The 23282-nt window shown below is 40.1% G+C and overlaps 1 protein-coding gene across 1 annotated transcript in view; it reads right to left on the minus strand.

Annotated features, from left to right (window-relative positions):
- Positions 1–23282, minus strand: part of ZBTB20 (zinc finger and BTB domain containing 20) — a 755626-nt gene that overhangs the window by 146270 nt on the left and 586074 nt on the right. The window contains 1 exon segment of the mRNA XM_033135553.1: positions 12402–12441. The gene's annotated coding sequence lies outside the window, so the exon portion shown is untranslated.

Raw genomic sequence — 23282 nt, forward strand, 5'->3', positions numbered from 1 at the left:
CAGCGCTGAGGAACGCTCTAATTACCACTCAGAACAGCTTTGCACAACGCCTGCCCCTCGGAAATACTCGGGACTCCCTTCCAGAACCCAGACACTTCTACCCCAAACACAGGGAAGACGCCCTGCCACGGTCTGTACTGTGGAGGCAGGGACTGACGCCGCCAGGGTGGCATTTCTACCTCTGCAGTGTCTTTCGCTTTCCCTGAAGTTGCTGAAGAAGATTCCATTTCATTAAGTATGTAGTAATACACATGGGAGTCACAGAGAGAGGGAAAGGTGGAGGACACTGATGACATGGCCTCTAGCACTTTATTTATGAGAACATCTAGAAATCTCTATCTACATCTGGTAGAAAAATAGTGTCAATTCTGCCCCGGAGACATGGATCAGGCAATGTTGCCAGTGTGTATTTCTCCCTTCCCCATAATTAACTGATGCTGGAATCTGATGGAAGAGCTCAGAGAATCATTTTTACATTCATGTGAGTGAACAATTAGCCTGCCCTACTGGGGGACGGTGATGCCAAATATATATATACACATATGTATACGTATACATACATATATACATACATACATACAAACATATATATATATATATATATATATGTATATAAAACCAGGAGAAGTGCTAACCGCCCCCCAACCAGAAACTCTGCATGTCCTCTGACTGGTGCTTTGCTCCCCACAACACTCCCCAGGAGGGCAGTGAGGGTGGGTGCTGCTTCCAGAACCTAGGAAACAGCGCTTGAGGTGACCTCGTAGGACTTCGGGGAGTACTGCCTTTGCAATAAATGACACTGAACAACGAAACACATGTCAGACTGCTTCTTGGCCCTTTCCAAATTTTTACTGTGTTAATCATCTTTTCATTGTTGATTTATAACCACTCTTAAAATATGAGGAATATGTCACAAATATGTTTCCCAGTTTTTAAAAGATATTTTCTACAAGAGTGATTCTTTTTTTCATGTGATAAAATTTAATATTTTTCTTTACATTTTCAGACTTTGGTTTTATGCTTGGCAAAAGCATCTCATATCTCCAATATGAAAAATTCACTTATATGGCAAAAATTACAATAGAAAATTACAGAATTGTGAAGATGGGCGCAAAAATGGGCAATCTTTTGCTTTGTTGGTGGAAGGATGCATTGATACAATGTTACTGGAGGACCGTTTAGCAATCGATACACTTAATTTTGGCAGCTCCACTACCAGAAACTTATCCTAAGGCAAGTGAATTAAAAAAATGCATATGTGTATAAAGATAGTTACTGTGGCAATGTTTAGTGAGAAAAAAGAAATCCAAATACCTTAAACGTCCACCAGTGACTGATTCTATAAATTATTCATACATCGGAGTACAATATAACTATCAAAAAGATAATGTAGATCTATATTTATTAAATGAAAAATGCTTATTACACTGTTGAGTGAAAAAGCAGAGTTACAAAACAGCAAGTAGATTTTCCTTTCATTTTGGAAAGAGAATAACAAAGAGAAACAAAAAGAAAGAGAGATAAATAGATATGTATGGAAAGATATTTCCCAAAGTGTTACTAGTGGTTATCTCTGGGCAGTTAGATTTTGAATGAATTTTACCTTTTTTATACATCATCATTGTAACAAATTCAAACACAACTAAATGTATATTTTATAGAAATAAAAATTGGAACTTTTACTTTTTTGGGAAAAAGAGCCTAGAGATGACCCTTGCAACAATTACTTAAAAATTCAAATATGAGTTTCATAATCATTAGCAATGAGTAATCCTCTTAATAGGCTGACATCATTGCCCGACCATTTTCTTAAGGGTAACATTACTGACTGCCTCAATTTTCCTCCAAGTCTGACAATTCAGGTGATGCATTGCAGTTCTTACCTTAGAGGACTTTAAAGCTCAAATATTAGAAATAACCCAAATATATATATCTAGGGCATAGTTAGGTAAATTTTTTTTTGGGGGGGGTTATATGATAGAAATTATTCAGACATAACAGTGGTATTTATTAAGAGTTTGCAATTACACTGGCAAATACTTATATAATATTTAGTTTAAAAATAGGATACAACCATATAGATACAACGTCTGCTCAATTATGATAAAGTTCCGAGAAGAGACTAGAAAGTGATCTAAAAAATTGTTAATGATAGTTGTTTTTGTGTAGTGGGATTATGGATGTTTTCTCCTTGCCCTATACTTCCTTAACATTTTACAATAAATGTGAATTATAGAATCATGAAAGAAATAAAATTTAAAAAATACAGCTGCTTTGCTCAACAGCTGCCAAATTTTACCCCAGATGTATGTGCAGTTTAGTTGAGTCAAATGGCCCCGATATAATTTCCTAACCCAGCAGAATGGAATGTGTTGCAATGAAGGAAAGGCATCATTGCCATCACCTCTTTCTAAGCCACCATTTTATAATGCTTAGAATAAATCTGAGTAAGGAATCCCACTTCTACTGGACATTGGCAATTTCTACATTCTTCAAGTGTTCTTCACATCTTGTCTTAGGCTGCTGGAAGCTGGAATTTAATTAGTCTATAGTACTCCGTAATATCTCCAGATCTGGAAGCTCTTTTTGGAGGCTGATGATACAGGCCGCCATTAGAAATAGAGGCTCATCCTTTCATTTCAAATGAGAGCTCCTTTGAATAACAAGGATGAGCTGCTGCTACATAAGGTCTTCTACACATGGTTAGCTTTCTTCCCCTTCTTTCCCTTCCTTTCTCTTACCTACTCAGACTTCTTCTCTCCTTCCCTCTTTGAAATAGTATTTCTGTATAGTTAGATGGCAGCTCTTGAAATTTAAAGAAAATTCACATAGTCCCAATATCACCCTTTGAATAGGTTATCTCATTATTCCTAAATGATCATATTTTAGCAAAACGACGATGAAGATATCAGAGTTATCACTTATGTATGTATGATGCATATCAGAGGCTTGGCAAAAAGGCACACAGTAGGTATTTTTTGAGAAAGCAAGAAAATAACTGGGTAATGCCAGGATGGGAGGAAGGAGCAGGCATAAGAAAAATAAAAAAAGGAAGGATAAGGGTCTCTGTGTCTTTTGGCAAAGGTTTTCTAATCACCTGTTCCCGGCCTTTTGGACAAAATGGCAGCCTTCAAACTTTCCTAGACTGTGAGCTCCTTGAGGTCAGAGACGGTGCCTTATTCACCTCTGATTTTTCTGTACTAAACAGAACCTGGTGCAGTGGTGGTGTTCATCACACACATGAAGGATTAAACTGAGCCCATTTACTGCCCTTTCATTCTGGCCTCAGCTAGAACCAAAAAAAAGCTAAAAGCCCTAGTATCTCTTCACACATCCTGGCAAAAACCCATCCTAATTTGAACTCAAAAACACATTTCCCCTGAGGGTCTACCTTGCTCACTGAACTACTGGATACAATTACACAAGGCAGACAGGTTCTCAATCTGAACCCGCCAGACACACCCAGGGCTTCCACTCTGCCAAGGAGAATCCTGCTATGCGTCTCCGGTCAACTTGCTGTCCCATTTGTCCTAGGAAGTATTTTAAACTTCTACTTTTCCTCAAATCTCCTCTCCATTTGTTCTCAGCAGGACCTCACTCCGTAGGAGCCACCATTGGGGAAACTGCTTAACCTCTCCGCACCCAGTCTACACATGGCTTGCATCTCCCCTTATCCTTTTCTTCTTCTTTCATGTGACAACAGACGAGGTGTCCCTCCATTTATCCCTCCAACCATGCTCAGCATTCCATGTCTCCAGCCTCACCAGGAATCTTACCGTATCAATCACCCTGTCTCTTCTCTCTGCTGTACACTCAATCTGTCCTCTCTACTGCATTCTTCCCAGGAGCATATGAAAATGCCAATGTTTCCATTTTCTCCAGACTTTCTTTCGACTTCACTCTCCCCTTCCCCAGATATCATACTAGCTCAGTTTCCTTTCCTTTACAGTAAAACTTTTAAGAGTTATCTACATTTGCTGTCTCTATTTCGTCATCGCTCACTCTTTCCTCATCCCAGTGCAAACAGGTGACTACTTCTACCACTTTCAACAAAATAGCTTTTGCGAAGGTCAACAATAACTTCCAAATTAATATATTAAATGCATACTTTTCAGTCTTTAACTTATTTGACCTCTCAGTGGCACTTCTCACTACTGACCATTCCCTTTGAGAGAATGGTTTTCTCTTGGCTTCTGTTTCTCTTGGGTTCTGTGCCAAAGTTTTCTGATTTTCCTACTACCTCTTTAGTTATTCCTTCGGAGGGTATTTCTATGGCCTCATTTTTCTCTACTAGCTGATAAAATACTGAGTTTTTCAAGTTCCAGTTTGGGACTTCTTCTCAATCTAACCCTGTCCCTAGGCAATATCATTCATGCCAAAGCTTCATCTGCCTTCACTTCACTTCTGAATCCCAGTTGTATATATCTAACTGCCTATTCAATATGCTTACTTATCGTTCTTAAAAGCACCTCATACTCCGCATCTCAAAAATAGGTCTGATAGCCTTCCCTCCACCCCAATCCTCCTTGGTGTGTCATGAAACTGTGAATGGCACCATCTTCCATATAGGTTTATAAATGTACAGCCAGTAACCACAGTTGCCACTTCTTTCTCTTTCATTTCCCACATTCAATCCGTAAGAAAAACCTGTGTGTTTCACTTCTGAACTGCTCCTCGGTTCCATGTAGTTTCCCCCATTCCCACCGTCACGCCCCTAGTCTGTAGCCTGTCTGGCCCACACGATAGCCTCCTTCCAAACCATTCACCACAATGAAGTTCGCTAGATCTATTCTCTTTTTAACTTTCAATTTCAAGATTATCGTAGTATCATATGCAGTTGTAAGAGATAATACAGAGAGATCTGGTATGTCCTTTACCCAGTTCTGTCCAATAGTAGTATCTTGTAGAACTATAGTACAATATCACAACCAGAAAACTGACATTGGTACAATCCATTCACCTTATTCGGATTTCACCAGTTTTATATGCATGTGTGTGTGTATTGCTGTGCTGTTATATTGCATGTATAGATTCGTGTGACTATGATCTCAGTCAAGATACAGAATAGTTCCGTCCTAAGGGTATTTCTTGCTACCCTTTTATAGCCACAGTCAGCTCCATCTCTCCCCAACTCCTTAACCTCTGTCGACCATGAATCACTTCACCATATATATATAACTTTGTCATTTCAAGATTGCTATATAAATGGAATCATGAAGTATATAATCTTGAGACTGGTTTTTTTCACTCAGTGTGATACCTTTGTGGTTAATCCAAGTTGTTGTATGTAATTAGCGTTCCTTACTTTTTAGTGCTGAAAAGTATTCCATGGTATGGATGGTCCCATTTGTTTAACCATTCACTCATAAAAGGTAATTTGGATTGTTTCCAGTTCGGGACCATTATGAATAAAGCTGCTAGAAACATTGGTGTACAAGTTTTTGTGTGGATATGTTTCCATCTGCCTGGGATAAGTGTCTGCGAGTAGTATACCTGTTAAGAGTACAAAATTGATCATGCCACATTCCTTCTGAAGTTTGCTTTCCCATCGTCCTGAGGAAAGTCCCTAACACAGCCTGCGGAGACCCCCCCATCAGCAGGCCTTACATATCCATTCAACTTCGACGGGGGCTGCTTTGCACCTCATTCTCTCTATCCAGCTATGGTCAGGGCCTTCATCCACATGTTCCCTATGCCTTGAAACCTCTTCCACCACCCAATCTTACTTCTTGTTTGTCATCTTCAGATGGTAGCTCATATGTCACTTCCTCAGGGAAACTTCTCGTGAACTTCCAGACTCACTTAGATCCCCCTCTTATATTTGCTCTTAGAGCATCTGGCACTTTTGTTTCATAGCAGGAAGCACAGTTTATAATTATAAGTTCTTTTGTGTGATCATCTGATCAATATTTGTGTCTCATCCCCCGGATTGTAAGCTTTCGTAGGGCAGACACCATGTCTGTTTTGTTCACCATTATACCTTTAGCATTTAGTACACACCTATTTTGTGTTTAATAAATGTGGACAAGGCTTTTAAGACAGTCTTAGATTCAAGTTCTATCTACATTGGTACTCACTAGCTATTCTTGGAAAAATTACTCAAACATGCTAAATCTCTGTTTCATTTTCAAAATTAGGATGATAACAGCATCTACTTAATAAGAGTCATTTTAAAAGTTAAATCAGATAGCCATTAAAATTATTTTGTCCAGTGCCTAATGCAAGACAAGTACTCAAAAAATGTTATTTCTTATTGTTATTATTAGTTTTACAAAAGATAAAGAGGTTTTGTATTTTTTTCCCCAACTAGGTTTTAGTCCATTATCTTCCTTTCTTGCCGATTCCCTGGGGTTCTGGTTCCGGTAACTCTGAAAGTCTGAAAAGGAACCCTCAGTTTAGAACTTCGATAAGGCTATGACTACTGGTTCCAACCCTCGGTATATCCCCTGAGACAGATAAGAGCCTTGTTTGGCCTCTTGGCTCTGGTTCCCATTTTCATCTCACTCAATACTTTGTCATCTTGTTCTCCAGCAGGTGGATCTTCGGGTTGGTAGGAATGGCTCTTCCCCCCTCCAGAGTCCCCTCTAGGAGTCTAGAAACTCCTCGTTTCCAGAAAGAAGTTTTCTAAACACACCTACCCTCTCGTCTCATTCCTTCTATTTTCCCATGGAGACAAATCACGCTGTTGGTGAGACAGCGCTTGGTCCATGTTTTCTCAGGTGGAACCGATCTATCAAAGTTTACAAGTGCAGGAATTTAGCCTCTTTCTCCTTCCTTTCCTACTTAGACTAGTTGGAGTTAGTGACCTGGAAAAGTGTTGCTTTTATGCAGATCCAAATTTTCCCTTGGGATGGCTTTTCCAAGGTTTAGACTGAAAAGAAATGAGCCAGCAAGCCCATTTTATTACTCAAATTAAGCTACATCCTTCAACCTGGTCTTTATCAAAAATTTTGGTTCCCCAGCTATCAGTTCTTTGATCCTGCTTTTCAATGGGGTTAGAATTTGAGCAGTGCTATTTATTGGACTCCCTCAAAGATTTCAACACTTAGGTTTGTGCTTTTGCTTGGCTTATCTTCCTTTTACTCTTCATCTTTTTTACATTCTAGCCATTTTTCAAGACCCAGCTAAACCACATTTTACACGACTCTTTCCTGCCCTCAAGGCTCTCTTTCATGAATAAAATTCTATAGTACTTACTGGGCTGTATCGTTCCTTTTGGAATTGTCATTTATTGTCTTATATGCATGTGGAACATGCAAAGGTATAACTTCTTTTCCTAATTCTATTTTAACGTCCTTAAGAGCAAGCAAGGGCAGTGACCTAGATTTAGGTTTTAACTTCCCACTAATCATGACTCTTTGCATATGGTAAGTGCTGAATAATATCTTACGGGATGATTGTGCTTGACGCTGGCCTACTGACCAGGCTTTGATTTGAAGGCCCAAGTTACAGAGGATTTGGCTTAGTGGCTGGATGGTCCTGAAGAGGTGGTGGCAGTGGCCAAATAAAGGAAAGCTTAACATGAGTGTGTCCCTCAGATGCGTATCAGTGCAAGTCTGGATATACATACAGGTAGTGGAATTTAATCCTATCTTGTGCTGTGTTTTCATCTTAGCAATATACTCCTCCACTTTTCCTTTATGAAAAGCATATGGAACTCATGGTCTTAGGTAGAAAGCTAAGAGAAGTGTAAGCAGAAGAAGGCAATGCTCTTGGCTGTGGTAGGCTGGTCTGCAGAATGTTTTGATTCTCTGAGTTAGTGGGAAGATTGAGAAAAAAAAAACAACACGAAAAACAAAAAACGCCACTACTACCACAGGAATAAAAATGAGGAGGAAGGGTCCTGAAAATGGTATGTGAGCATGAAAGACAGTGAATATTTTAAAGATCACTGAATGTAATTTATTCAACCTAAATGCATAAAAGTACAGGTGGGGACATTATTTATGCAGGTATATGCAAATCACTTTATAAAATAGGCAAAGCCCTTCTGCTTTTTATAAGTTGCCAAGGTGGTTCCTGATATTTTAAAAGCTATGAACCTTTAATGTAATTTCCTCAGAGTTGGAATCCCTCTGCCGGCATCACAGTCATTGTCAGAGCAAGTTTATTTTTTTTTCTCTCCTCTGGGACATTTGCAAGGCTCTTAGAACCATCACAAAAAGAGTGGTTTCCACAGAGATGTGATTGGAAAATATCCCTTGGAAATTGCTGAGGAGCAAGTCACAATGTTCAAAGCAGAGAACATAGGCTTTGAAAAAATGAACCCATCTGACCTCTTGAATTTAGTACAGTGAATTCCTGAGCTCTGAAACATGGGGCCCGGCTGTGCATGCCATATTGGTGCTATAAGACTGGCAGTCGGTTGGCTGTGGCATGGTCTATTTCAAACTCCTTCACAGTGCCCAGTGTTGCATGTTCCCAGATGACATTTGGTTGGCAGAAGCTGGGCCTCCAAAGCTGGCAGTCTGGAATGCAGCCCACTGTGTTTTGACAAACACATAATTGACCATCTGATTACCAGCCTACATTCTGCACTCAGGTCACTGAAGAGACCTGGGCTTTCAATAGGTCCCTATTCCTTATCTTATCCATCTTCTCCAACCTTTCTCCAGAAAGCAATATAGAGAAGATTTAAACAGACCCACGCATGTACTCCCATTTGCAAAAGAGAACATGGTACATGAAACAGAAGCTGTTGAAAATTTCCTTTAAATTGTCCTGGCAGCCCAAAGTGAACAAGAGAAAAGCACACTTATGGTGAACTCTAATTCAGAAAAAAGGAATGAATATACTGAATTGTTTCAACACCCGGCTGTGCATAAGTTGGAATTCAGCTCAATGGCTTGAAAGTTCTGCTTAGAAAAAGGCAGCAATGGGAAAATGATAGAAAATTGGGGCATTAATTGACCTTAGGGGGACATTCTTAAGAAATTATTTCATTTTCAGGTGAAGGAAGAGAAAAGTAGAACACTGGGAATGTCTTCTCCTTATCTGCCTGTTCCTTCCCCAAGTGACTATGGGAGAGAGACACCTATCTCTGGAGACGAGGAGGCAGCAGCTCAGAGTGCGGTCAGATTTAAATTGAGGTCTCTGCTGAAGCTCCCATAAATATGTACTTTGGTCTGAAATTCGGCCCCATACAATCCATCAGCCTTTCTCATAGGAGGCGAGGACTATGCACTGGGCCAAGATGTGCTGGCATTATGCAACGTCAGTGTCCCTGCCAACACTACCAAATGGCCTCTCCTCTCCACTCTCACCCCCACTGCACGGTTCGGGCCCTTGGGGTTCACCTTTGACCTGGTCTCCCTTTTCTCAGTCAGCCATCTCTATCACCACCAGAGCTCTCTTTTTCTAAAACACGGATCTGGTTAAAACTTCAAAGCCTCCCCAAGTCTGCAGCACCCAGTCCAGACTCAGTCCTGGGCACAGCGTACCAGGTCCTCGGTGACCTGCCTCCTACCACTTTCCAGCTTCATCTCTCAGGCACCTTTCCCACCACCACGCTCCAGCCACACTAACTACTGTCCTCTGGATCTGGCTGCTGCCTTGTCAGCACCTCCTGACTTCGCAAATGCTTTTGCTTCTTTTCCTGAGTATGACCCCCTTTTGCTTTCCCCTCCTCTACGTTCACCTAATAGACTTCCCAGCTTGGGTACCTCTGCACATGGCGGAGGGCACTCCTTTCTCCTTCCCCTCCCTACGTCATGTATATACCTCCATTCCAGCACCTATCAGTCACATGGTGCAGTCTTTGTTTACTATTTATCTCCCCTACCAGACTGTGAGATTCTTAACAACAGGGAGCGCTTCTTACTTATCTTGGAGTTCCAGGTACCAAGCATGGTGACCGGCTTTCCTTAAATGGTTGTTAACTGAAAACTGAATAAAGAGCTGTGCATGATAATTAATCAAAGTTAAGCCAAGCAGTAGTATTAGCTTCTGTAACCATTGTAAGGGCCTCTTAGCAATGTAATGAAGGCAGAAGATCCCAGAAGTAAGGTACCCTGATGGGTGAGAGGGAGAGTGAGGGACAGATGGTATGATGGAGGACTGTCTCGGTGACAGAGAGTGTCATCGAAGCAGTAAATTTTCAGCTTTTCCAACACTCAGTTTTCAATATTGAAAGGTATTGTCCTGAGAATGAATCAGAGTCTGAACTGTAGAGAGGTCTAACTTCTAAGAACCTGGTTTCCCAAACAGGGCAAGTCTGTGATACCTGCTTCAAGGTAGCAGAGCAGGTTATGGAAAGCTCCTTTTTGTTTCTGTTAAAGAGCAATGGAATGGAAAACTCTTGCGGGGGAGTATCTGGAAGCCACTCCGTTCCTATTGAAATCTGCGTCAAGTCCAGATTGGGACTTTGGACTAAATGCACTGCTAAGGGAAGAAGGTCGAACAGGCAGAATTCTGCATCTGTCTGGAAGAGGCCATTGAAGAAGTACTGGGAGATCTGTTCCCAAGGAACCTTTCTTTTCCCTTTAATGGGCGTCTGGGGCACCACCTCTGAAGCCATCAGCTGTGTCTGTGGGGCACTTGAGGACAGCAGGACTGTCACAGGCCTTGTTACCCTTAAAATAAAGGCAGCCTTAGGATTTGGAACAATTCCAGGCAGCATGGCCCGGGGGTGGGACAAGGTTAGTAGATACATGAATGGGCTATCAGCTCCTTATAGGTCATCATTCTCCCAGCCTCCTCTCTGGTTAAAAACTAAGATCTCTCTAGAAGCTGCTCGATTGATGGTTGATGTAGCACAGAATCAGTTTCAGATTTTCCTATGAGCCAGAGACGGTGTTTCAATTATATTTTTTGCCTCAAAGGTCTCCCCCTTGATTTCTAATCTGTGACACAGGTCTCCAGTCCCCTGGACTGCTTGTGTCTGAGGCTCGCCCTATAGTGCTGACGTCATAATAGCTGAGCCGTGCGGGCAGGAGTGCACTGTGCTGACTCATCCCCAGTGATGTGACGATTAATGCCTTGTCTAACACAGAGCTATTATGTGAACTGTTTTTACACAAAGACCTGTGACAAAAATGATTTGCCAGGCAGAGGCCTAGAAATCTGCAGCGCTAGGTAACTGGGGTGGGGCTGCAGAGACACGAAGTGGTAGCCATAAGCATGCACCTCGACAGCCTCCAAAGCACTGACAGACCCCCTCTGTCAACACCGAGAATGAGGAATAACAAGACCTGTCGGGCAGGGCCGACCCACCCCGGCTGTATAAACGCATTACACACAGCGCCCGTCTTCGGGGAGTTTCATCAATCTCCCTTTTCTGTCAAATAACTGTCACTTTAGACTTAGGCCTGGGCCTCCTTTGGAGGATTCTGCTCCCCTAAATATGTTTAACTGGCTTCTAAGAATATTAGTGGAAGCCACACATCAGCCCAAGAGTCACGGGAACCCCTTTTTCTGTGCAAATGATCACAACACAAGAAACGCCTTGGAGTGAGGGGTTGGTCAGTGGAGGAAGAGAGAACGCTGTGAGTAAGGAACCAGCTGTGCTCACCAGAGCGAGAAGCAGCTGGAAGGATCGTTTATTTAAATAAAAAAAAGTGATTCTTTATCACATGACGTGATTGCCACTACCTGTGGCATCTCTCGGTTGCTGTGTGGTGTAGTGACTTGGATTATTTGGGTTCGCTGCCCCACAATCTCTTTCAAGCAGCTCAAGGTAAAATTTATCCAAACTCATTCAGTGCAGCCTAGTTTGGGCTTTAAATAATAACTATTCTCTCTTTTCATCTGAAATCAAGTCCCCCTTGCCTCCAAATGACTTGCATCTTTTCTAAAAAAGAATAGGACCTTCCATAAACCTCCTGGAGCATATAATCCTGGATCTCTCTCTCTCTCTCTCTTTCTCTCTCTCTCTCTCTCTCTTCCTGTGGACTTCACAATTTTAACCTAAATGGCAGAAATCTTGAACTTCACTCTTGTGCTTCTTAGTAAAAGGATATTAGAAATTTTGTCCATAAATGAAAGCTCTGACCTAGAAGTTGAAACTAAACACCACTGAACCCAGGGATGGGTGTATAACTGAAGAATAAATAATTACCCATTGATTGACAGTGGGGCAAAAGCCCAACTGCTGCTGGTATCTGGCTGAAGAATGTAAGCTATAGTTCAGAAGAGGAGTGACTTTTGCAAACAGCAGCTGTGGCTGAGTAAAAGGCAGTCTTTATATAAGTCCAGTCGCTGGGGATGCTGGTCTTTTTAGCCCCTTCATGGATGGCAACAACTACTACCACCAACAGCATCGACTCCAAACACAAAAGAAGCTAATACATACTGAAGAAGTGCTGGAAACCACAACAAAGGCAAACAGACAACGTGCCAATAACGACCCAAATTTTCCACATCGGACACTTTTTGGAAAAGTAAAAGAAACCACTTTTACTTACATAAAGAGAAAGGGCAGGCCACAGACTGATGGTCACGGAACTGAAAATCAAAGAAAAAAAGAAGGAATTAAAAACAAACCCAATGATACTGTCGGGAGAAGGAAAGCAAATCTAAGTACGTATAGATGGGACTGGTTGATCCTACAGGACAAGCAGCAGGAGGTCATTTTGTCAACTGTCACCAAGAAAAAGGAGGTCCAGCCACATGACATTTTCCAAAGGAGTGCCCTCCTGCTGTATGACCAACACAGTAGTTCCCAGCACAAGGAGTGCCAACCTCTTTCTTTGTCAACTTCATTCTGATCTGAGTTATACGAGTATTTTGTAGAGCTGTGCTGTCCACTCCAGAAGCCACAAGCCACATTTATCTATTTCAATTTAATTAAAATTGAATTTGAAGATGAAATGTTTAGTTCCTCTGCTGCACCAGCGACCTTTCAAGTACTCAGTGGCTACCTGTGGCTACTGGCTACCTTACAGGTGGAACGTTTCTATTGTTGCATAAATATCTATGGGCAGCACTGGCTAGAATGGGGACAAACTTTGCTATGTAGTGCATGAGAAATTTTAGCTCCTTTCTCCTTTTGACAAAGATGAGTCAACCTCTGATAAACTTCGGTTCTCTTTAGGGTAAAATTAGTATGTTTAATGTCCAGAAGGTCCTCTGGACCAGTCTGGCCCCTCTATGCATTGTCAAGCCTCAGCTGAGGACTTGATATTGCCTCTTCCACCCAATCTCATCAGCCTAGGAATGTCCCCTCTGACCAAATGATTTGAAACTGAAGCATCTGTCCCCCAAAACACAACACTAATGATGACAACTTCAGGTTTGGGGGAGCTGACCTTAACAATTTCTCATTCTATATTTCAAATCTAATAATTCTCCTTTGTAATCTTCAACTCACAAGCCAAATAAGCTATTGTGGGACTGGCCTGTTTACCACTGTCTTGATAGTTTCCTTTATAGAAGAATAAAACTGAAGTAGCAGAAGATCCATGAGAAATTAATAAACTAAACAAGGATGCTGAGAAAACAAAGCAGTCTCCCCACCCCCATCCCACTCAAATATATCAAGGACTTCATATGCGCTGATTGAATTCTTGTCTCTCTGACACCATGATTTTAACGACTTCACACAAGGCCTCCAGAAATATGCAAAACAAACTGCATTAAAAGAGATCAAGTAGAAGGATCGGATTAAATAACAGCATAGAATAAGGCTAACGCAGAAAACTAGCAATTAAAGAGACTTTACTTCTCAGCAAGCTTTCTGGACAAATGCACCACCACTGAGGTTCCTCCAAAGAAAAAGTATCCTATTTATGGCCAAGATGCACCCCTGTCCGTGCACATCCAAGCGTAAAAGATGGTGTTCCTTTCGTGGGACAAGAAGAGTAGAGATGAAAATCTGATTGTAATGTATGCTAACAACACAAGAGGGGTTGGGGGGTCTCCAATGCTTTCAAATTGTCTCACAAAATTGATGAGCTTAATGAAAAATTTAAGCAGGATAATTAGATTATGTATGATTCATTGAAAGCACATACAAACCTGAAACGTATATAATATATGACTGACTAGTCTTCAAAGACTTTAAAAAGCTCTAAGTTTTGCTACACTCTCGTCTCTTCTGCAAGCCCGGATCCTAGACCATTGCATCGGTGCATGTTTCCTTCCTTGCTTCCCTCCCCCCTTTCTTTTTTCTTCCCTCTCCCCAACTTTTTTTGATCTTGCCTTCTTTCTCAACCTTTGAGGAAAAGGAGAAAAATATGATTAGTGGTTATCTATGAAATATGCTCACTTATCATTATTCTGTTGCATGTTATAAACTCAGTAACTCTCAATAATATATTATGCTATTTTTAAATTGTACTTAGTATTTGTGTTCTTACATCTAAGCACATAACTTTCTAAATTTCAAAGAGCATTTTTTCATAAAAGTTAATTAGTCAAAATTAAATTTTTGATGTGATCAGAAGAGATCAATGTAAACTGAAACCAGATTGACTAATACATCCAAGGCCTGGAATAAAAACTATCTTTCTGGATGTCAAATGACACACAGGCTGTCAATTACAGGAATCCAAGATGGAGATAAAAATTGCAGTGTGTATGTCACAGTCTCAGACAAATTAAAGCCAAGTTAAATTGAAGATTTTATTGGATATAATTGTTGTCATTATATATTAATGAAAAACAATAATACCTATCCAAAATTTAATATTAAGGCTTAATATTTAATCTCAGAGTTCTTATGCAATTCATAAATGCTCATAAACGTCAAAAGGCCCTGACTTCTTGACTGAATTACAATCTGCTAGGCAATTTTGAGAATATGTATTAAACTACATAGATTTATTTTTGTTCAGTTCAAATTGTTATTTTATTGATATGCATCCTTTCTGCCTAAGTGATATTCACCTTATATGTCTGTAAGTTGTTTTCATCTGAAATGCAAAGAATTACCTATAATGGTTTTGCATAAGATTAAAAAAATGTACATTAACCATGCTACATTCAAAGCATGAATATCTAGCCAGGAATATATAACTGTAAAGCCCAAATGAATCAATGAATAGGACCTTAAAACATGGTGGGGGAAGGCAAGAGTAGACAGGGGGTGGGAGGTGATGGGGTGTGGGGGGAGGTGAGAAGGGGGTGACTTGTGGAAATCTAATCTTAGTTTGTGATTTCCGAGTGGAAGTTATTATATACTATCCATCTCCAAGGAACTAGAAGTATTATTAACTGTAACTTAAAGATTAGTCAATTCTGATTTTAATTTATGTAATGTTCTAGGGCAATAGTAATACAGATCCCTATGAGAATCCTCCTCCCTAGAAACGACCCCCAAACACCAAGTTTCAAGGAGTTCCCAGACTCCATGAAGGTCATCCACAAATTCCAGGTTGGTAACCTTTGGCCTAGGGGGAGGGGGAGAAAAAGCTCTTTCAATTTCACCCTTCATGGCCTCTAGGGAGTTTTGACAAGTTGCTCTAAGTGGAAGCCAGGAATAAATCCAACATTTAGAAAATACCTGGGTGAGTGTGTGTGTGGCTAGAGATCCCCACACTCCTTCAAAGGCCCCCCAGGCTGATCTTCCCAGCCCTTTACCATTTCTTTTTTGAAAAGTCCACAGAGCCTTAGGAACCATGAGGTCGAGAAGCAGTGAGCAGAGAAATGACAAACTTCCTATTCACTGAGTCCTTCTGGGATTTCAGGCATCCTGGTAAGTAAATGCTTCTCAAGTTTGAATGTGAGCATAACCGGGAAGGTGGAGCAGTGTAACGGGAGTACACAAGGCCACCAAATCAATAAGAAAGACGTGGCTGTCTCTCTGGGGGAGGGGCAGTTGTCCTTGTGGCTAAGTAATTTAAACTCTCATTTGTACCTCTATTCATTTATCTGGTAACATTTCTTGGATGTTATAGAAGAAATAAAACAGATACTGCTCTTGGCCTCCTGGAACTTCCAGTTTAGTGAACTACCCAAGACTATATTGCGGAGCAGAATGCAAAATCTGTGTGTATTTTTAGGGTGAGACCTGCGACCTCACTGACAAGTCTCATTTGGGGCAGACTGCTTCAGGCAACGTCCCCAGCACCCCCGGAACTGGATCACTCAGTCTGCCTTGAGGGTCATTTACGTGGAACAGTTGGAAAAGCAGCATTGATTCACCATCTAGCATTTAATCCTGACTACACAAGTCAACACCATTACTGCCAATTTACTAGAGAACAACGGGAGATTTGAGAAATTGGGACACTTACCCCAAATCCCACAGCTACTGGGATCTGAATAAGTCTGTACCATTCCAAAGTCTACATAATTGTAACCACGACATTATGCTACCTCTAGGTGGTTCCCACTTTACGTTTCCCCCTTGAAGTCTGGGCTCATTCAGGATTTTGTAGGCTAGTTTGAGCTGCTTTGGAAGGGGACAGGTTTGGCTTGATTTGCATTCTAAATATTTCCCAGTGGTAAGGGAAAGCTATTATTATACCCATTTTATGGTGCGGAAGCCGAGCCACTTGCCAGCTGAGGTATCTGGCGGGGTTAAAAACAGAAGCTGGGCTGTCAGTCTCTCATTCCTCCTAACTCCGAGCCTAAGCACTGACACTGTCCAGGGGCTTTTCTGCAAGGGGAAGGAACACTGGCTGATACAGAGTGAGACAAACTTTGGAAAGAGAAAATAACAGTGCAATGAAAGATGGAAAATAAGTAATCATAACACTCAAAGAAATTGGTTACTTTTAGCATTGTGAATAGAAAAGGGAGAGCTTATTCATCACAAATGAATCAGAAAATTAGAATGTGTCACTGTACTGATGACAGAACTGAGGAATTCAGATGAACTTCAGTTCGACACTTATGCCTTCTATCTGAAGAGGGTAGATGGAGTGACAACAGGACAGAGATGACCTCTTAGACAGGCCTTTAATCGTTCCAATCTTTTTTCTTCAACTACTGTCTCTAGAAGTTCGGTGGGTTTATATCTTTGTTTCCTATGGGTAGAGATAACATTTTAATATCCTTTTAATGTTCTAGAAGTATTGTGTTAATTAATTCATATGTGGGAGTCATTCCAAATAGGAGGATGAAGATTTTTACCTTATTGATTTTCCTAATACCTTTCTGGCTCCCAGTGTTTTCAAAGGATGAGGCACTATTGGATTTTTAAATTCATATGTCTCTCAGAATAAGTGCCAGCTTCATAGGTTCCTGTCAATTGATATTCCATCTTCACTCTGGATACATGACTTCCTTTATCTGACAGATTCAAGAAATTTTATGCTAGATTTAATGACATTTCATGCACCCTGAATTTGGAGCTTTTAATTCTCTATTTTCTATCTGGCAAAGGTTTCCACGTTGAAGTCAGGAGGAAGGGTTATTCAGACATGCATACAGAGCATGTTCAGTCTCCCAGTAGGTACTTTGGGGTCTCCTGCAGACATGTTTCTTGAAGTATTTTCGTTCTTTCTGGTCATAAGTAACACAATTGGTCATTCATATTTTGGGGGTCTACTTTTCAAGACCATCCGTGTTTTGGTTCTATTGTGAAAAGAATAAGGAAATCACAGTGAGGCTTTACCTTTCCTTAATATGCTATGATAACTCTGAATGACGTCTACCTTCAAAAATTTAGATGATGAAATAATGATCAATAAAAAGAGAGAATTCAAAAAGTAAAGTTCAGTAATTAGGTCTGGGACTGTTTCCGGGCCTGAGACATTGCTGAGTTACAACTTGCCACCCCATCCCACCCCATACAAATCCTCCTGAGCCTCCCTGCTTCTTACAGCTATTGGGCCAGAGAGATTTGAATGAAGTAACAGTAGCAGTGCTGGGAGGGATGGCAGGGCAAGGTGGCAGGTAGCATCAGGAATGAATTTGTTTATTACATTCAGGATGATTTCTTCCAGCTCCTAAAATAGACCTAACTCTATGGCATGGTGACATTCAGGAGCTCTCTACAATCTTATCCCTAACAGCAACTTTTTCCTCCATACTTCAAACTCCTTAAATTGTAGCTTTATGGATTCCAAATGGATTGGTGTGCCAGGACCTTCTACTATAGTATACTGGTATCCTTTAGGGGATGATGAAAAGGTCTGGCATTGTTATCATGTGATCCAATCAATTAGAAACACTTGGTCACAATGCTGCTCACAGCCTACCAGTAATGCCATTCATTTGGTTCAATAAAGGCTGTGCCTGTTACAGGGCAAACTCATCCTGAGACTCCACAGTGTGTAAATACAGAAAGTAACATGTTAGTGGTACAGAGGGCTTTGGAATAAATATGGGCACAGCAGGAGAAAGAAACATCCAGAACAGTGTGAACAGAAGGCTTGCTTTACTCAAATGTTTTTTTTTCTTTTTTTGAAATACAAAGGGAAAAATCATGACACAAAATTTATATCAAAAGATATAAATTAAGCAAGTACTTATACATGATGGTCTGCCTGTTAGATACAAAACCAAGAGGACAATGTAGGCACAGTCTGTGTTTTAAAAACTTGGAAAGATCATTCCATAATATAGATTGAAAAAGTGTTACTTTTGTCCTTGTCAAAATCAACTATTTGCTTTGCTTAAGAGGATCCAAGATCTTTCACAATCTGACCCTAATCCACCTCTCTTGTTTTTATTTTTTTGCTTTGTTTTTTTTTGCTTTTGCTTTTGTTTTTTCTCACCACTGTTTCCTTATATTCTGTGATAGGCTATTTGCTCCTCTCTGAACATACCTAGGACACCTCTGACTTGGAGCCTTTGCTCACAGTTCACACTTGAATCTCCCAAGCCTAGTATAGGATCCAAAACAAAGCCTAACACTTCTTTTGTTGAATAAATGCTGTCCATCTATTTTAGGAGACAAAGATGATAGAAAAAAGTTGCTAAATCAGTAAATAAATAGCACCAGAGAGAGGTCAAAGAAAAGTTAATTTTAGTGTGTTTTAGGAGTAGGGGCAAGATGAGCTTTAAGATTAGGAAAACTGATGCTCTTTACTCTTGGGTCTAGCCAACGCTATGAGTCAGTTACTTTTTTGGGAACAAGTTTCAACCCCAAGGTTAAATGAACACAAATGCTCTGTCCATCAGCATATAATGAAAAAGCTGTGGCTATTTCCATATCGGCACAGTGAAATTAAAATATGCAGTGCGTTTCTCATAGGCATTGTATATGACAGAACTTTTTAAAATAGTCCCCTTTGCCACTCTCATACAGAAAGAGCTACAGAAACAAAAGCAAATGTTTAAAACTGGGATGATTTCACTTAGGAAAGAAAGAGTTGAGGTGCCTCATCACAGATTTCGGACTCTAAGGTGACTTGTTGTAAAGAGGATAATGACTGGCATTTTTGTCCAAGGGCAAATGGTATTAAAATGTCCAGTGAAGAATTTAAGTGAAGACTTAAAGATGAGCATTCTAAATGTGCAAGTGGTAAATAACCAAATAGATTGCTAAGCGTGGTTAAGAAATGTCTATCTTCATGTCTATTTAAAAATAGGAAAGATCCTCATCTATTTTGATTGAAATAAATGCAGCTTTGCCTGTAGTCAGGACGGTGAATTCAATAACTTCTTTCATCTTGTTGAGCCCTATATGATTACAAAATTCTATACCACGTTGACCCTAAAAATTGTACAGAATCATAACACAGTAGAATAAAATACATTCTACAGTTTGAAGAGCATTAGGCAATACAGAAAGTCTGTAAGTTACTAAATTCAAAATAGTATACATAGTGCTTACGTTTCAATTTGGCAATTACGATTCAATATACCAAGTGTACATGACACAAATAGAATTGAGGAAAAAGTCACTTGAATCTACTATAGTTTCAACATAATAATTAGCTAAAGTAAAACATTCTAACAATGAATTCTTTCATGTCTAAGAAATTTAGCTGAATATTTCATAAAGCTGATATGAATATGCATATAAACTCAATCTCCAATTTTTAAAAAAAGTTAAAAAAAAAGACCAGAAAATAATATAGGAACTATTATTATTCCCAGCACTATCTTCAAAGACATCAGTAGAACACGTGAACAGCCCTTTTAAATGACCGAAATGGGTCCCATGTGACTAAGAATGTAAATCTAATAACAGACTCAGGAAAAGCTCTAAAGCGGGTGGCAAGTTAAGGGCTTTCTCGTCTATTTACCTTGTAGCTTTGGAGCTCAGCAGAAGGGTCCATCACCTACAGCACACAGGGTTAGATGAACAGTTCCAATTACCTTGTCTGAACCAAATTCATGTAAGCAGTTTGCCACATTTCTTAAATAGAAGATGAGCCCATTCTATCTGTGGCACAGATTTGGACTGGGTCACTGAACTATTGCCCAACTCTTATAAGCAAAGCACTAACATGTACCAATCAACAGGCAGCCCATAGCAGAGGCCTGAGGAAGGTCGAAATACACACGCATAAGAAATTGGCAGTACATTATAGAAGAAAGCTATTTCTAAAGATGGACTTTGGCTATTAAAGCCTTTAAGTGTTATTCAACCTTTGTTAGGGGGAAAAAAAATCAGTCCTGGTGTAACTTCTAAACTTCCAGTTTAAAAAAAGAGAGAGATTGAGAGAGAGAAATGTAATTTTATTTTGCAACCCATTATTTTCATAAGAACACAAATAAAAGAGATAACCTATGCCAATTTCTTCATAGCTGACTCGTTACAGGATATTCGTCGAGTCTTCACTAATGACTACTTGAGGTTGGTTATTACTGACATCAGAAGTTGGCAGGACAGAGGTCGAAGACCTTTCAGAAGGAACAGTATCACCACAGAAAGTAAAGTCAGCGTTAAGCTAACTGACAACCTCACCAGGACAATGGTTGGTGCCAGGAGCCCTTGCTCATGCTGTTTCAAATGCCAGGAATGAACTGAACAGCAAAAGTGTCAAGCTCAACAGCAACTTGAATTTTGAAAAGCTATGGTACAATAAGTTGATAATGTAGGCTGCTAGAATTCATCAAACTTACTCCTGGTCTCTCCCGTTTCCATCCCTTCTTCTTCTTCTTTTTTTTTTTTTAAGGAGGGTGCAGCTCACAGTGGCCCATACCGGGATCGAACCGACAACTTTAGTGTTGTGAGCACCACATTCTAACCAACTGAGCTAACCGGCCACCCCCAATCCCTTCTTATTTCCACATTCATCAGGCAGTTGAAGAAAAAAAAAGATGTACTGAGACTGCCTCGTTGGGGACACTCTCTGCTCTCTAGTCTCCTCAACTCCAACTCGGTCTCAGTCATCTTAAAGTTTTATTAATTTAATTGCTTTAATACTTCCTCTTAGGGAAATTTGCATTTTCTTAACTGTCTCTATAAGATCCAAATTCAGGTTTTCCACAGATGATGAGGGATGAGTATCTGGTAATTGTGTGTTGGTGTGTGGGTGGTGGTGGTGATGGTGGATTCTGCTCTGGACTCTCAAAATTTTTCAGTTTTACTGTCAGGGCAGTCACCTGCTCCCTCATCTCCAGAAGCCAATGCTGCTTGTAGTTTAACTGCAAATAAAGACATATGCATATACATGCACACATCTTATGTATTTTTTTCCTCTCAAAAGTTATACATATTTTGGGACTTTCTGTTCAAACACTGTATGAAAGGTTGCTCTTAGTGATGTCAGAGTAATTTAGGCAGAAACATAAGAAAACACCAACGGTGTACACTGAAACTTTATTAACATAGCCTTCATTAGTGATTTCCTCATGGTTCGTCTCCATGGGTTCCTGGCTCTTTGTCAGCATACGCTCAAGAAGACTTTTTCACAGTATCTTTCTGCCTTAGAAAACACTGGCTGTGAAATTCCCTTATAGATATCTGAATTCTCGTATTCACCTATTAATGATCTAGGAATTGAGGATATTTTCTGCCTGCTCTTTTGCCTCCCGCTTCATGAAAGGATTAGACTGTAAACAACCTAGCGGGAATCCTTCAGGGCGAACATGGCTGAGCTGCTCTCAGCAGGTAGGGAACCTTTGGCAATCTATGAATACAATTAGGAAAAAGGAAAGGATTCACCCATACTTTCAGGAAGAAATTATGTTGTTTCCAAGATGAGACCTAGAAAATAAAGCACATTAAAAGAAACTGCGCAAGATAGGCTTTTAAAAAGAGTCAGCAGAGATAAATTTCAAAAAGTGCCAGATTTGCCAGGGCTAATCAACCGTGGATTCTTTTTCAGTGGCCTTCACCAGACACTTCAAGGGAAGTCCATTTGACTCTGACCAACGAAGCCCAAAGTACTCACTGCACAAAAGGGTCCCTTTCTTGTCTCTAAAGGCAATCAATTTGCGCCCCCCGAGTCCGAGGGGTCATAGCTTTCTTTCACTTTTTGTAAGTCCGCACATGCATGCTTCCTCCTGCATGATTTGGTCCTGAGGAAGTGACCTACCTATACTTCAACAGAGCTAATTAACCCCATACTGAGCTTTTTTTTTTTTTTCTCATTTCACACATCCCTCCATGTTTTAAATGGTCCAGCAGTAGCATGATCAGATAGGTTATTTTTTTTTCTTCTCAACGAAGAAAGCGTGGTCGTGGGAGAGCTGGGATATATCTACGCTAATTCAAAACAGCAGTGTGACCCTACAACGTTACCAAATAACATTTTATCAGAAGGTGCAGAAATGCTAAAAAATGTTTGCATTAAACCCTTTCTTGTTATACATCCAAACGCATTGACGTTTCTATTTGAAATAACAATACATAATAAATAATGAGGTAGAGAAGTTTGATCTATATCCAGAAATTTTTTTTAAAATCCCATTTTAATGGAAAAAAATAGAAAAGACCCACTACATCCTTTCCCATCTTTGAGAATTTCAAGAGAAGGGCCAATGAGAAGAATGACATAACTCATCCGTTTCCCACTTCAAGGAATAGGCTCATGCTTTTCCAGATTTATTTTTGCCAAAGTGAATGCCTTGAAAACTCTAAGATGATCACTGTTTTCTAACTTTTCAAAGAAGAAAAAAAAGTGAACATGATGATGGTGGGTGATTTAATGGAATCAGCTTGTCAATGTGATGAAACTGAAAAAGCTTTTATAGAACATGTCCATATGCTAAAATAAAAAAAATGTTTAACATAATGTATATAGTGTAGAGTGGTTTTTGTCATGGCAAAAGAAAGGAATATCATTAATTTAGACAGTAAGTGTAAGGTTCCGCTAAAAACCTCCATGGATAAATCACAGAAATACATTCTGGCCAGACAAATGGAGCCAGACAATTTCTAGTTCTTTTAGAAGCTATCGGAGAATCATCAGATTTTCAGTCTGTCATCTCTGGTACATGAGAAGAAAAATTCTGGGCTAGTTCTTTCAGTTATACTTGCATATGACTTTAGAATTTGA

This window comes from Rhinolophus ferrumequinum, chromosome 2 (assembly GCF_004115265.2).
Source record: "Rhinolophus ferrumequinum isolate MPI-CBG mRhiFer1 chromosome 2, mRhiFer1_v1.p, whole genome shotgun sequence".
Taxonomy (NCBI): Eukaryota; Metazoa; Chordata; class Mammalia; order Chiroptera; family Rhinolophidae; genus Rhinolophus; species Rhinolophus ferrumequinum.